Raw genomic sequence first — 16,452 nt, 5'->3', positions numbered from 1 at the left:
AGAGATATTTAGCCATTTTCTCTAGGGTATACTTCTTATTTTCTCAAGGCTCCTATCCCTCCAGGTGCCCTGGAGGAGGGCATGGCAACCCACTCCAGTACTCTTGCCTGGAGAATCGCCATGGACAGAGGAGCCTGGCGGGCTATAGTCCATAGGGTCACAAAGAGTCGGACATGACTGAGTGACTAAGCACAGCAAAGCACATCCCTTCAGATCACATTTAAAACTTGTTTTTCTCCTAACAGTATAACCCTTAGCTCACAAGCCAACCAACCAACCAAAAAGAAAAAATTGTCCAAAAGAAATTGTCCAAAAAGAAAAAAATAACCTCTAGTTCCTGACATTACTTGGGAGTTATTTATATTGACAGATACAACTATCAGTCTCAAGGGTCAAATCTTTTCAGGGTAATAGTCTTTGAAGGTGATCTCCATTTATACCCTGAAGAATGAAACTGCATTTTGGCAAGGTAAGGAAAACCATTGCACTCTTTACCCCTTGTCACAGTTGCATCTTAAAGACCCTAGTAAAATGCTGAAAGCATCTCCAGAGGTATTGTTTAGTTTAACACAAGTATTCATATAAAGTAGACCAGGCAGTCACAGGAAAAACAACTTCAGTGTTTCAGATTCCTTTAATCAAAGATGCTATTAACAAAATGTGTTGTTTAAAACACATGAATACACATGTCTCTAGATGATAAATTCTGGTAATACTAATCATTTTTAAATAGTTTTATTCTTAGTTAAACTTGGGGAAACTGGTCTTTCTTGAAACCATTATCTTCTCAATTTTTACTGTTGGCAACTCCTAACTTCCAGTTTTGGAAAATCAGTTGTGTTGCAGCTCATTTTATAGAGGAAAAAAAAATTTTTTTTTAATAAAGCTTTTTGGCTCCAGGTTTAAGAGACATAGAAACATATTTTCTGTTTGAAACTTTTGATGTGAGCAGGCTTATCTTTAGGTACTTTTTCCTGGTGCATGAGTCTCTGATACTACTCCCTTATAATACCTCCATGTGTTGAGAAATTTTCCATTAATACTGGGAATTTCTGCCCTCTTGGAATCACAGCATGCTTTGAAAGAAGACTGGACAATGTGTCAGCAGGCATGATACTATAAAGTGGAGAAGTGGTAGATCTGCTTTTTCCTACTCTTGAGTATAGAGACTGAGAAGTGACCTACCTGTTCTTAAACATAGACTCCCCATGGTCCAACTGGAATCAAGCATGGAATCAAGTATGGAAAAGAAGACAAAGTTTCTCTTTTAGCTCAGTTGTCCCATTCCCATCTAGAGGTTGTTTCTCCTTTGAACAGTTCTGGTCCTGGGAGATAATTCTTGTCTAGCCTTCTTCAGAGCCTCAAGGTCATCTAGAAAAACTGGCTTTTAAAAAAATGTCCATTTGTTTGGGGGCTTGCAACATACAACTCTCAAATTGAATGTGTCCCATCAGACCCTGGAGGGTGACTCACTTAAAATATGAATATACTTTTCTTCTTGATGAGTAAGCATATATAAACTATATGCCTCCAAGGAATTTGAGGAATTTTATACAACCTAGAAAAGCTGAATTCATTTCCTATAGATATAATAGAAGGGTAAAGTTTACATTTGTTTATTTATGTCTATTGCATTCTGCATAAGGAGAATTTGTGTGATGAAAATTGGTGATCAAGTGTATTGTATAATGTGATAAATTATCAAGATCATGACCTTTTTTATGCTTGTGGCCTTAAGCAGTGTATGTTTCACTTTTGTAATGACTGCTGCTGCTGCTGCTGCTGCTGCTAAGTTGCTTCAGTTGTGTCTGACTCTGTGCGACCCCATAGACGGCAGCCCACCAGGCTCCGCCATCCCTGGGATTCTCTAGGCAAGAACACTGGAGTGGGTTGCCATTTCTTTCTCCAATGCATGAAAGTTAAAAGTGAAAGTGAAGTTGCTCAGTAAGTGTCCGACTCTTCGTGACCCCATGGACTGCAGTGTACCAGGCTCCTCTGTCCATGGGATTTTCCAGGCAAGAGTACTGGAGTGGGTTGCCATTGCCTTCGTCTTCCTTAGATTAAGAGCTTTTAAGAATGAAGTGCTCATTGACACCTGAATTATTAGTAGCTCACCAGGTCTGTGTTCCTTACCAAACACACTAAACTTGAAGTTATAAAAACACCCCCAAAATAAAGTCATTGCTGATTTGTTCAAGGTGAGAGTATACAGTCTTAAACTAGACATTGGATTTGAATAGAAAACAATTAGACACTATACCCACTTGAGGCTCAATGGAACTGCAGATTAAGAAAGAAAAAAGAAACTTTATTTCACAGATTGGGAAGGATTATAGAGTTATTTAGTGGAAATCATAACTCAGAAGAGGTTTCTAGATTTTGATGAGTATAAATCATGTTTTACATTCTGGAAGCAGTGTCTTTAGAGTGCAAACCTTAAGATACATCTGAATTCTCAAGCTTACACTGCTTTTTTAACTTAGTTTGAAAAGAAACTAAAGTAAAACTTATCTATGACCATTGTTAAGATAACTTACCTTTGAAAATGTGGAGCTAAATATATAAATTCTAAATTCTGAAGTCTCTGGCCATGGGACTAAATTTTGGGCCATATTTGAGTTTATATGATTCTATGAGGGTATATTTTTCATATCATTGACATTGACGTTGAGAATCACTCACTATCTTTGCTTTATTTGCCACAAACCTGGAATTGGGGTTTGATGTGTTCTGACTGATATAGTTCAGTCTATCAAATTCCAAAGTTCTCACTGATTTGATTCATAATGATGAGTGAGTATCACTAGACCTAAAATTGTTTATCTTTGCAAAAATACAGTGCTTTTTGTATTACCTTTGTATTACTGCTGCATATCCTTAATTTTAATAGCTAAAAGATGCTACTTTGCCAGTGTTATGGATGAAAACTAATGTGGTCTGCAAAATATGAAACTCTGTATGGGCTCACTATTGAAAGAAAACGTAGACACACCTAAACTTGTCCATCTTCAAAAAATGACTTGTAATGGTCATGATTGCACAACAACCTGAATGTACTTAATGTCAGTGAACTGTAAAGTTAAAAATTGGTTAAAGTGGTTAAATTTCATGTTATGAATATTTTAGCTCAAGAAAACAAATGATACTTTCTACTTTAATGTACATAGCAAAGAGACCCTGAAACCAGTTTTGGGGTCTCTGATGCTTAACTGAGAGAGCAAAAAGAAATGTAACATTTTGCCATATTCAGGTTGGTATAAGGATAGTTGAGAAATATATCATATGAATTTATAGAAACATAGAGGTATTCTATAATGATTTAATAGTAATAAGAGAAATTATGAAATAAGGGATATAGGGGGCAAAGTTTCAGAAAAGAAAAAGGGCTAAAATATGAGGGAAAAATGATGAGAAGGTTAATAAGGACTGGAGGACAGTGAATGTAGAACCCAAGGGTGATTCCATGGGCATATGCTAAGAAGATCCCCAAGAGAGTGAGGAAGTCACCACAATGGTTTCCAAATGGAGCAGTAACTAAAATTGGCAAATGAAGATAATTATATGAGCAGAATGGATTAAGTGATAAAATAGTTGGGAGATGATCTACCAATACAAAATTGATAAAATATTGTAATGAAACTGAAAATGCTTTGTCAGTTTTCAGGCGTATGAGGGCCTAAAATTATGAAGTTTATCTGCCATCTAGTGAGGTAAGGAGTGCAAACTTTAGGTATATTCTGTAATATCTGGTTTTAACACTTCTATTCCCACTATCTGTCCATTTTGCCATCTGGAAGCAATTCACACTCTAAAAGTACTTGTGGTTTTTCTTCTTAAAGTATTATAGCAATTTATGTAAAGTGAAAACTACACTGAAACTGTAATGTACATCATTAATGGAAATACATATATAAAAGTGAAGAAAAGTCAATTCGACCTTACAGCAGACAACTGCTATTACATATCAATAGTAGGGTAATGAGAGGGAGGGGTAAGGGAGAGGATGATCATTACTATATCTATTACCTACAATTTTAGTACATAGAATCAGATCATATACCATGGGTACACAGTGTATAACAATGAAAATTAATAATAATATTTATTGAATGCATAATATATACTGAATTTTGTACTATGCTTGAGTACATTACCAGTCTAATTTTACTTAAACTTTGAATTTTCTAGGGAGGTAAGTAATCTATTATCCTATTTTTCAGAAGAGAAAAGTGAGGTTGAGTCACTTCAGGCTTAATGAAATAACTTAAAGCAAGTAGTTGCAAAAACAGGATAAGGAGACTCAGGGGTGGGTCTATCCATTTACTGTCCCACCCAGTGAAGCCCTTTCAATCTCCCATGTTGCTCTTTTGTCATATCTTGTCCCCTTCAAGATCACCCCGGTACTCATGTCTGCCTCATTTCAGAGGGAGAGTATATTTTTTTCTTGTCTGAGAGAAAGGGACCAAGTGAGCACACATGTAATATGCCTCAGAGCCTGGACCCATGAAGGGATGGCTCTACTGACTGCCCTTCAGATAAGCACTTCTTGGTTCAACCCAGTTGAATCTGACTCCAGGAACCATTGGAAGAGAGAGAGAACTGGACATTTAAGTAGATTTATTTTCATAATAGCCCTGTGAAATGGAGGAACAATTGTCACTTCCATTTTATGAGAAAACTAATGTCCTGAAATTTGAAAGAGTTTATTCAGGTCATAGAGCTGAAGGCTACTCCATCCTCAGCTGCTCTGGTTACGAAGTCCCTGCTCTTTCTACTATGCTTCCTCTTTAAAGAGCTAAATGAAGCCTGCTAGAAGTCTTCCCCAAATTGTTTGATAAGATGGCAAAGAGCTGCACTGGCTTGACTGTGAACGTGGCCAAGCTGGAAAGCAAACCCTCTCCTGATGTGATCTGCTTGACCTGACCTGCTTCAAAGAGGTCAACCCTAACAGTTTGGAAGTCACACCATCACAGATGGTACTCAGCCTTTTGTATAACCACACACCCTGAGTGTGACTCCATCTTTCAAATGTGGATCTCAGTTTTCTTGCCAAAGGGCTGCCAAGGACTTAGTTCTGTTAACAACTACCAGCATGCAGACAGTGAGCCCTCTGTGATGACTGCTGCCCTGGTCCCAGTATATAGGGTAGGGTGCTTTCTGTGTGTTCTCAGAAGGTCTTCCTCAGAGCCCTTATGTTAGTTTGTAATTATATATTCACCAACATGATCATTTATGTACTGTCTACTGCTAGCTTGTAAGTTCCATGAAGGTAGGGTTGTGCTTGTTTTATGTATCCTGAACCCCTAAAATAGTGCTGAATACGCTTTTGTTGAATAAATGAATGCTTTCCCATCATAGAATCAGATTTCCCCCTAATTATCTGGCCATAAAGAAAATACTGAGGTTGTATGTGCCTTGGATAAATATGGACCTCATTGTTTTTGAAGTCTGTCTAACTATTTTTGGTGGAGAGTGAAGCTATAGGATAATGCTTATTCTTGCTCTGCCACTCTGAACTCTGGAGGACTTAAGCTTCTCCAAAAGCAGAGAAGAGCTCAGCTTACCTCTTTCTGGTGGTATTTGATGGCCACCTTCAGCTTGGCTAGGTCATGGTACTTTTGAGGGTCAAGCTCTTCACTGTGGTCATCTCGATGGTTGAGGATGATCTCCAGTTCCCGGGAGCTCCGAGCCTGGTCCAGCAGGTCTTTGGCAAAGAGCTTGCACTGCTGGGAGAGCTCCTCGTACTCAGCCTTGAACTCATTCTCCACCTTGCTAAGCTCCTTGAGCTCCCAGCCCAGGCGGAAGGCAGTTAGGATGGGGTCCTCACTTGATAAGGCGATGAGTGAGGGACTTGCCAGGGCTTTATAGATGTTCAGTCGGGAGCGAGAGTGGCGCAGGCTGTCTACCTCTGAACTGGACACACACTCCACGCAGTTGCAGCGGATCTGGTGGGGCCGGGGAATAGTGACCCGTTTTTGGACAAGCAGTTTGATGATCTCATAGTTGTTGGTGTGGGCAGCCAGCATGATGGGAGTAATGTCCGGTGTGAACTCAGAGAACTGAGTGTCCATCATAAGAGTGGGGACCTAGGTACACGAAAATGAAACAAACAAACAAACATAAAAGTTAAAGATTAAGGCTTGGAGCATAGAGCCCATCAAATGCTAATGATTCAGGAACTGGGGTCACCAGTTTTTCGGACAGTTCTTCTTATAATAGCTAGTTGTAAAATCCTTACCTGGTGGCTCAGATGGCAAAGAATCTGCCTGTAATGCAGGAGACCTGGCTTTGATCCCTGGGCTAGGAAGATCCCCTGGGGAAGGGAATAGCAACCTACTCCAGTATTCTTGTCTATAGAATTCTACAGACAGATGAGCTTGGCAGGCTACAGTCCATAGCATCACAAAGAGTTGGACACAACTAAGTGATTAACACACACACACAGGCCAGGCATACTTTGCATATATTTACTCATTTAATCCCCACAACAACATTATGAGGTAAAAATTCTCCCCAAATGAAGAATTTGAGACACACAGAGTTTAAAGAACATACCTAAGGTTATTCAGCTTTACATGCAGAGCCAGGATTCAATCTCAGACAATATGACCCTAGAGCTTGGCTCTTAAAATATGCCAGTTCTGTCTGAGGCACAAGGAGAAATGTAGGGCTTCCCAGGTGGCACTAGTGGTAAAGAAGCCGCCTGCCAGCGCAGGAGATGTAAGAGACGTGGGTTCGATTCCTGGGTTGGGAAGATCCCCTGGAGGAGGGCATGGCAACCCACTCCAATATTCTTACCAGGAGAATCTCATGAACAGAGGAGCCTGGTGGTCTACAGTTCATGGAGTCACAAAGAGTCGGCTATGACTGATGTGATTTAGCATACACATGCATGCACAGAGAAGTGAAGGACATTTTTCTTGGAACTTGGTTAGGTAGATCAGACTTACATAAATTGCTAAGAGTATGTGTTCATTCCAAATTAGCAGTAGAGACTGCAGAAATATTTGTTTGAAAGGTTAAAGACAACCAGTGATCTTAAAGACTATGCCACTAAATCAAGCCCTGGAGGCTGGAGAGAAGACATTCCCAAATTGTGACCCTGACTTTGTAACTTGAGTAGATCAAAGACTAAGGCCAGACAGTATTCCTCCAGCTTCCTGTAGATCCCAGCAAAATAGAGAGAATCTCTTATTATCAGGAAGAATTACTCTGTAAATGAGGACCTCTAGGCTTGAGGGATGGGATGAAAGTGAAAGCTGCTCAGTTGTGTCTGATTCTTTGCTAACCCATGGACTGTAGCCCTCCAGGCTCCTCTGTCCATGGAATTTTTCAGGCAAGAATACTGGAGTGGGTTGCCATTCCCTTCTCCAGGGGATCTTCCCAACCCAGGGATTGAACCTGGGCTTTCTGCATTGCAGGCAGATTCTTTACCATCTGAAGGATGAGTTACCAATAGCAAAAAGACATCTGATAAAATTGGTATGTCCATGATGTGATGCTTGGTGTAAATAGCAGCTATAGATGAAAGGTATGGGGTTCTTTGGGTATTCATTATCATATACTTCTGGGTGAGTGTACAGATCCAAATCAATGAATTAAAAAAAAATCTTTCAACTTGAAAATGTGCCTTTTGGGATATGCTACATCCAACAGAAGAGTCTCAGTGTTGTAGAATCTGGATCTAGACCATGAGGAGGACTGGAATAGTCTGAGAACATTTCATGGAGGGGTGGAGGGTCTGAGGATGCAAAGCATGGATAAAATTCCAGGAGATTGTAAAATATTGATCTGAATACATTTTTTTTTTAAAAGCAAAGCTCCAAATACTCAGTTTAACTGTGAAGAACAAAAGAATGTGGATAATGGAGATTCTCATAGAATAGACAAATACTATTTTAATTGCTAGTTTCTTTTGACTCTTAAAAAAACCCATGTTTTTTTTGACTCTTAAAAAAACCCATGTTTGCTGGCAAACTGACAAAAGGATGAGTTGTAAGTTTCATCATCTTTGCCTCCTTCCCACCTTGGATGAGGCTTTCCCAAACAGGGCAGTGGCCAGAAACCTGGGGGTGGGAGAAAAGTGGTGGAGAAGTTTGCCAGGAATCTGTTTCCTTCATGGGGTGATTGCATCAGCCTTTGAATAGTCGAGAATTGGCTGCACATTGGCCATCAATTGCTTGGATGAAACAGCAAGTAAACATTGTTAAACATTTAGAGGGAGCAGCTACCAACAAGATAGCAGGAAGTGAGCAACTGGCTCATAAAGTAAATTGGACACAGGAAAGAATAATCTCAGAAATTAACATAAGCCTGCAGGCTAAGGAAGAAGTAGGTCTGAGTGGGCCTAGTAATGAATATAAACACAACAACCGGCATAAAGCCTAGAACTGGGCAAGATGACAAGTGAGCCATGCATCATAGACTGCCTGGGAAGAAAGGAGCTCAGACCCAGACTCTGTCCCTCCTTGGTGCACAGGGGCATTTCTTAATCTCTGTCATGATCTCAAGGCTGGAGATGGGGGGTGGAGGGAAGATGGCTAGCTGCACAGGATTCCCTGGATTAGACTGGAGGTATGAGTCTATTCCTTCTCATGATGTTCTTCCTGTCCACTCCCTCTACCCACTTCCTTGCACTTTCTTTTCTTTCTCTTTTTCCTTCTTCTCCTCTATGTCAATGCTGACAGATGTGTCCAAGACACAGAATGGCACTTGTGAATAATGCTTAGCCCCATTTGTGTCATGGAGCTGAAAGGTTGTTTTCTATGCCTGGAGTATGACATGCTTTCCAGAGCCATCTGAATCCATTGTCTTTGACTGGGTGCTCAACAAGGAGCCTCTGATTATCCATTTGTCTTTGTGGGTACAAAACACCAGAGAGTAAATTTTTTCAAAAGAAACTGGTCTGCAGTGGCCAACCATGTCCTCCTACCAAGACTGCCTTTTCTCCTCCAGTCAGCCTTATTCACAGATTGCCACACCCACCTCATTCCTTGCTCTCTGTATGTATATCCTTGGGAGGGGGTCCCCTGTGTGGATCCCCACTTCTCTGCCAGTGAAAGGCCATTGTAAGCCCTGACTTCTTCCATAGATCTTCCCCTTAACTTGATCTCATCCCTCATTGACCACCCAGATGTTGTGGGCACTAGGTTACATCCAAGATACCACTCTTCTGAGGCGGGCTTATATTTGTCTCTATTTCATATATGTATTTTTTGCTTCCTCAATAAGGTTGTGAGGTCTCCAAAGGCAGAGCTGTCTTAGTCTGCTCGTGTTTCCCCCATAGCATCTAGAACAGTATTAGACATACAGCAGGCACTCAGGTAAAAGGAAACTCAGTGTCCTATTCTCAAATTAAGAAGCTGACTTTTGTTTACAAGCCTGGCTTCCACAATTGGAATCAATGTGAACTAGTGTCCTTGGGTCTTTTCTTTCTATGTTCAGCTAAGAAGGAAGACATTTTAAGACTCTAAGGAAGGTTAGTAGACAGGCTCTATGTGGATGAGTCTATGACTTTCTATATGAATACCCTGAGGTTACAAACACCTAGGACAATCCCTGCTTGTCATTTTCACAATGCTATTACTCTAAGATGGAGCCTCTGATCCAAAGACTAAAGATTTCTACTCCTCTTGCCCCCTCTGCATCTTCTCATTCTGCTACTCATCCCTCTCTAAACTGTGCAGGGACCATGGATTATCACCAGGACAACCATGCAAAGAGAGTCTATAATTAGGATCAGAAGTTTCTGATAATAATCAGGACTTTGTAATATGGTCTGCAACAAGGGCCAAAGAGATAACAGGTAACAGAATTAAGAGCTAAGTGAGGGTGCAGGTGCATAATTTGCGTGAGTGAATGGTAGAAACGGGTGAGCTGTGGAGCATGTGCCCACTCAAAGGGGGCATCTGCTGCTCCGTTCCTTGCTCCCATATGCATGAATGAAGGGCTGGTGTTGTAATTTTTCAAGAGAAGTCAGAAATGTGGATCTGGAGGTAGCTTTTCCTACAGTCTTCAATGTTGGCTCAAAAAGTTAAAGATAGTGTGCAGGCCAAACAAAATACATGTATGAGGCAATTTAGGCCAGAGTGAGCCAGTGTGTGACCTTTAAGCTAGCAGAGAAGTTGTGAGACTAAGGAGGGATGGGAGAGAATGCTAGACATTTAGGCCAGGGCCAGATAATAAAAGGCCTCATATGCTATGAGAAGGAACTTAATGTGATCTGTTGACCATAGGGAGCCATTGAAGAGTTTTAATCAGGAAAGGAGCATGGTTGAAAAAGTGTTTTACAAAGATCAGTTTGGCTAAAGTGTGGGGAATTGGCAGAGGTGTATGTGCTGATAAATGTTTAACAAGTAGCTTTCCACTTTAAAAAATCTTGATTTATAGTGTTTGCCAATTTTTGTGGTGTAAATACTCCCACTGTGGCCAATTTCAAGCTACAAATATGACATCCTGGAAGACAGAGTTGGGAAGAGATGCACACAACCAATTCTTACCAGCTGGTATAGACCAGCTCCAGCAAATCATTGGATAAGTTTCAGAAAGATAAGAATAGTTAAAAGATATCCACAGACCAGGTGAAAAGATGGCAAGATCTTAAACTAGACAGTGATTCCAGAGATAGAAGGGATTTTAAGACATTCATTGGATGCGTCAGGTAATACTGCAGGGAGCAGAAATCAAGGATATCAGATTCAGCATTGCATGCCTGATTGAATGGTGGTGTCACCATTGGAGATAGTGAATACAGAGGAAAAACAGGTTTAAAGTTTAAAGAAAGTTTAATTTTAGACATGTTGAGTATGAAATACCTATTGAGAGAGTTGCAGGGAATTGTATAACTCTAGCATGAATGTTGAAGGAAAAAGGTCAGGGCTGAAAATGTAGATATGACAATTTTCAGCCTATAATAGTAGTTGAAACCAGAGTATAGGGGTTAACCTCTGCACACCTTGGCTCATTTACACCTGGGCCCATTGATCTTCCCCAAGTTTCAGCCCTGCCCCAGTTTTCAGAGCAACCGAGGTCTAAGGTTGGAAGCTTCCAAGTAACCAACCTCGGCCACCTCCATTCCAATTGCCAATCTTTAAGCCTCTGCACTAGGGTACTTTCCCTTTTTGGATAGTTTCTGATTTCCAGCTTCTTCTCTACCTGTTTATAAAACAAGATTTCTCCCTAGATCCCTAGTCTTGAGTTTCTGTTTATATAATTGACCTAATAGCCCAGGTCTACTATATTTTCTGGATTATCTGTGTTGTTTTTGACTTATTTTACAGCTCTGTAAATTTTAATGAAAAAAATTTTTGCCTGGCAAAATGCAATTGACCTGTACATCTATTTTCAAATTTCTTTGCATCTGTTTATAAATTTCTTTCAGCATCCCCAATGGCTTATGTCCGGGGTTAGCAAACTTTTCCAGTAAAAAACCAGATAGTAAATATGTTAGAGTCTGTGGACCTTACAACTCTGCCATGTAGTAAGAGAGCAACCAAAGGCAATATGCAAATTAATGGGTATGGCTGTACTCCATAAAATTAACTCACAAAAACAGCTGACAGGCTGGATTTATCTTGCAGGGCATAGTTTGCAGACTTCTGACTTCCTGGTTTCCTCATTAATTAATGAGTTAAATAAAATCTTAGACATGTGTTCACTTGTGTTACCTTTAAATTTGTATGAGGATCATGATTTAACTTTATTTTTAAATTATCCTTTAACAGCCATTTTGTGTTCAGATTGAGGTTAGGTGGAAAATTGAATTTTATTCTTATCAAGTTTTGCCTTCACTTTGAACTCCAAAATTATACTGAATGATCTTGAGCTTCCCATTAAAAATCATGTTTTTTTTTTTTTTTAACAAGGTGAAGAAGGGCAGGGGTGGGTGGAGAAAGAAGAAGGAAATTTACACACCAATAAATTAGATTTGGTTCATATTATCTACAACTGTATTTCTAATGAAACCTGGTACATGAACTGACTGGATTGAATCTTTTAAATTTGTAATGATGTGGGCTTAGGGCATGGCCACTAAAGCAGTTACATTGTCTGCATCTCCCTGGGGCTTTACCTTCAGGCCCTAATGAGTTTGCTCCTGGATTTGCCCTAGGTCGTCAGGTTGAGAAGCTAGTGTTACAGTCTAGGACCCTTCTGGATTAATGAGCATGAGACAGAGTCACTCGGCTCAGAGCTCATCACACAAAACACTTGCAGTACACTGCAGACTGAGAAAAAGCCAGCTTCTTTATATTTCCAGCTAAATTCCATTGCCAGAGGACACAACAGAGGAACAGCTGATGCTCTACTTTACCCACTCCCAAGACTGGCTAGGACTTTTGCAAGGTTATTGTTCTCAAGGGACCCAATTTCTAATAACCTCATCACTGGACACAATCTGCTAATTGGAATTTCTGATTCCTATTGTTAAAAGCTTTAAGCAGGAGACCTTGCTGGAGTTTATCATAGGCTTCTGAAATTAAACGCCCCATTTGTAATTAATGGACAGACCCTTATCAGGAGCCACCTCATTCATACCCACAATGCTGTCTGGTCATAGGCTGAACATCTCAAATTGGCACTTCCTCATACTGCTGGCCTGATAGCATCATGTTGGAAATGAATCTCCCATCTTGTTCCAGAATTTAGTGAAACTGCAATACCTCTCTTCCACCTTCTAGGTCTCCTTCTCCTCACCCTAACATGCCAGTTAAAAATCAATGTTCAGTCTTTTTCAGTCCAATGGACTGTTGAATTTCATTTCCCTGTATTACTCAGAAATGAAGAACACTAGCATCTAATCACGTCACATTACCAGCTGCCCACTCTGCTGTACCTACAAGGTCAGTTAGCTAAGTAGTGGTGATGCATGGGCTACTTTGGAGCAGCCATTGGCATCAGATGGGAAACAATTTGTTTCCCAGACTGTGGTAAAAACAGAACCATTATAATTGGAATTTGCTGGATCATCTCAGCTGATTTCTAAGCCAAAGTGTATATAGATTGGAAAGCTAAAATGGACAAAACTTATTTGGGTACAATGTCACAGAATGCACCTGATGTTTTTTAAAAAGTCAATATTTATATACAAAATTAAATAATGTATATAACAATGGCCAGCATTAGCCTGATTATTCTAAATGGCTAAATTTAGATAAATTCTAATGGCTATTGGTCTCAGCACTTTCCATATGCTAGGCACCATGCTGGAGTATCTCATTTAGTCCTCACCATGGCTCCATGCTGTGGGGTTCCCAGGTGGCACTAGTGGTAAAGAACCCACCTGCCAATGCAGGAGACATGAGGCAGGTTCCATTCCTAGGTCAGGAAGATTCCATTGAGGAGGGCATGGCAACCTTCTCCAGTATTCTTGCCTGGAAAATCCTATGTATAGAAGAGCCTGGTTGGTTGCAGTCCATAGGGTTGCACAGAGTCGGACTGGACTGAGTAACAACATGCACGCATGGCTCTATGCTATAAGAGTAATAATTATCTTCATTTTACACCTGAGGAAACTCAGCCTTGGAGAAGCTAAGTACCTTGTCCAAGGTCACATATCTAGGAAGAAGGGTGACCAGAACTTGAACACAGGCAGTTTGGCTCCAAAGCCTATATTGTTAACTATTATACTACTTGACCTCCAACCAGCAAAACACCAACAATTTATTACATTAATAAACAAATCTATAGTCCCAACATTGCATATTCAGACACATAAAATTGCAGGTTTCATTGGATATTAATTAAACTTGTCAACTAATGTTCTACCTTGTGTATGTGCTAGTTCACTTCAGTTGTGTCCAACTCTTTGTGACCCTGTGGACTGTAGCCCACCAGGCCCCTCTGTCCATGGGATTCTCCAGGCAAGAATATTGTGAGTTTCCATGCCCTCCTCCAGGGGATCTTCCTGACCCAGGGATTGGACTCGAGTCTCGTATGTTTCCTGCATTGGCAGGCAGGTTCTTTACCACTAGCACCACCTGGGAAGCCCAGTGTTCTACCTTAAACCCAGGTAAACATCATCAAGTACTGCTCAAGGTTTGTTGTTGTTCAGTCGCTAAGTTGTGCCCTACTCTTTTGACCCCATGAACTACAGCACGCCGAGTTCCCTGTCCTTCACTATCTCCTGGAGTTTGTTCAAACTAATGTCCATTGAGTCAGTGATGTTATCTAACCATCTTGTCCTCTGTCACCCTCTTCTCCTCCTGCCCTCAACCCTTCCCAGCATCAGGATCTTTTCCAATAAGTTGGCTCTTTGCATCAGGTGGCCAAAGTATTGGAGCTTCAGCTTCAGCATTTATACAGTTAAGATAGGTAAGAAATTGTGAAAATGATGTAATGGTTTGAAAATCAAATAAACCAGAGGATATGGAATATTATTTTTTTAATTGGGGTTTAGTTGCTTTACAATGTTGTGTTAGTTTCTGCTCTACAGCAAAGTGAATCCTCACATGAGGATATGGGTTATTATGGAGGTAGAAAAATGTCAGAATTAAACTTCTGGCCCTTGTGTCTGTAGGGCTACACAGAGGAATGGAGCCCCAATGTGCCAGTTTGAGTGTAGTTAGCTTTGCAGGTAGCCCCCTGGTGGAACTTGAAATATAAAACATTTTAAGAAAGCTATTGTTCTTGATTCTTTTTTTTTTTTTAATAGGTCATCATGTAATTTTTAAATTAAATTTCTCTTATAGATGGCTTTACTGGAAAGAGGATGCTGCCAAGCTGGTTTGCAGTTTTCCATGTCATTGTTCATCACATGACTAGGGGGAGTTCAATAAAGATTTATGGAAAGGGCTAAGAACCCACATGTAGAAACCTTGGCGATCCAACCAGGGAACAGGACCATGTGAGGGCTAGGGTGACCAGACTGACATCAAATCTATTGTGGAATTCAATAAAAATGAAGTCTTATTATTGTATACTTTTTCTAGTGGGTAACAATCTTGCTAGGAGCACATTTTCCAGCAACACAAAATCAGAAGGAACAAAAAGAGGATATTTCATTTAAAAAGAGGAGGTGAGAACCTCTGTTTTAAGTAGTTCATAGCCATAGTCCATTGAAAGTTCATATTTTTCAATTGAAAACTATGTTCATTGCCGTAAATTGAAAATTGATAGGTATTACCATGAGTCTCGGTTTAGGTCTAGAAGAACTTGAGTGATAAAAATTAAGCTCAGTTGGTTCTCAGAGTATTAAAGGAAAGTTAGAAAAGGGTAATTCTCACCATTATTCTCAAAAGCTGAGTGAGATAAGCCTGAATAAAGAAAATGACCTAAAGTCAGCTAGTAGTAGGTGAGAGACCTTTTAAAAAGGTATAAAGAAAACCAGACCAGAAATCTAGAAGCAGAATTAAACAATGTCAAGTATTCCCTTTGCCGATCATGATTTTCATTTCATGCTCCATACACATGCCAAATGTTGTTTTGTTTTAAAGTTTCTCAGCTCTTATGCAAGTATCAGACTGAAGGGTTATATGACTGCAGGATGAGGCTTGAGGGAGGAGATTGTGTCATATTCATAAAGCAGTTATTGAGCCCCACCTTCCTGCTTCTCTCAGTTATCCATACCCTCAGCAAGCCAAGTGGCTGGCACCAGCCTCCAGCAGTAGACTACTACTCAACAGCTATTTAAACTGTGAGCATAGTCCCTGAGGAGAGAGGAAGTTAATTTTTCTTTACATGAGTATCCTTGATCTTTTCAGCAAAGGAAACAGTATAATGTCATCAACTATCTTCCATTTTCCAAATCTCCAGATAGTGGTAAATCATCTATCAGTTCAGTTCAGTTCAGTCACTCAGTTGTGTCCGACTCTTTGTGACCCCATGGACTGCAGCACACTAGGCCTCCCTGTCCATCACCAACTCCTGGAACTTGCTCAAACTCATGTCTATTGAGTTGGTGATGCCATCCAACCATCTCATCCTCTGTCGACCCTTTCTCCTCCTGCCTTCAGTCATCTATCTGCAGGGCTGAGTTTTGCATGTCTGGTCCTGCTGATTGCTGCTACATAGCGGCACTTGGTGAATAGTCAGACAAAGGGCAGTGAAAAGTAGGGGATTATTATGTAGGATCTTTAAAGTTTTCCCAAGCTCAGAGTTAGGAGAAGGAAAATTGGTTTATGATCTGAATTTTCCAGTTTGGCTTTCTGGAATGACCAGATTGGATTTTCAGCTTTCCTCCCGAAGACAACACGTGAGAAAATGTACCTAAATTGCAGCACAGAGAAATTTTAGGAGCCCTGAAATATAAAATATAAGCTCTAGCCCAGTGACTGGCTCAGGTCTATGGGCCTCATAACCCATATTTCTGTCTCTGAGGCTCAGGAAGTGTGGTTGGGGGAGAACATAAGTTCCTTCTATGCTATCAATTTCAAAAAAGCATGGTCCTAATATTTCTGGCTCTTCTAAATAGTCCTTATGGTTTTGGAAGCTGTATATACACCTAAATTTAATTCC

General features: G+C 40.3%; 1 protein-coding gene across 1 annotated transcript in view; it reads right to left on the bottom strand.

Annotated features, from left to right (window-relative positions):
• TRPC5 (transient receptor potential cation channel subfamily C member 5) overlaps nucleotides 1-16,452 on the bottom strand; it is a 341,695-nt gene that overhangs the window by 306,334 nt on the left and 18,909 nt on the right. Inside the window, exon 2 of the mRNA XM_018044118.1 lies at nucleotides 5,565-6,086. The gene's annotated coding sequence lies outside the window, so the exon portion shown is untranslated. The remainder of the gene's footprint in view (nucleotides 1-5,564; nucleotides 6,087-16,452) is intronic.

The sequence above is a fragment of the Capra hircus genome (genome assembly GCF_001704415.2).
Source record: "Capra hircus breed San Clemente chromosome X unlocalized genomic scaffold, ASM170441v1, whole genome shotgun sequence".
NCBI classification, from domain to species: domain Eukaryota; kingdom Metazoa; phylum Chordata; class Mammalia; order Artiodactyla; family Bovidae; genus Capra; species Capra hircus.
The sequence above is the reverse complement of the archived record's forward strand: the minus strand, read 5'-3'. Positions and strand labels throughout refer to the sequence as shown.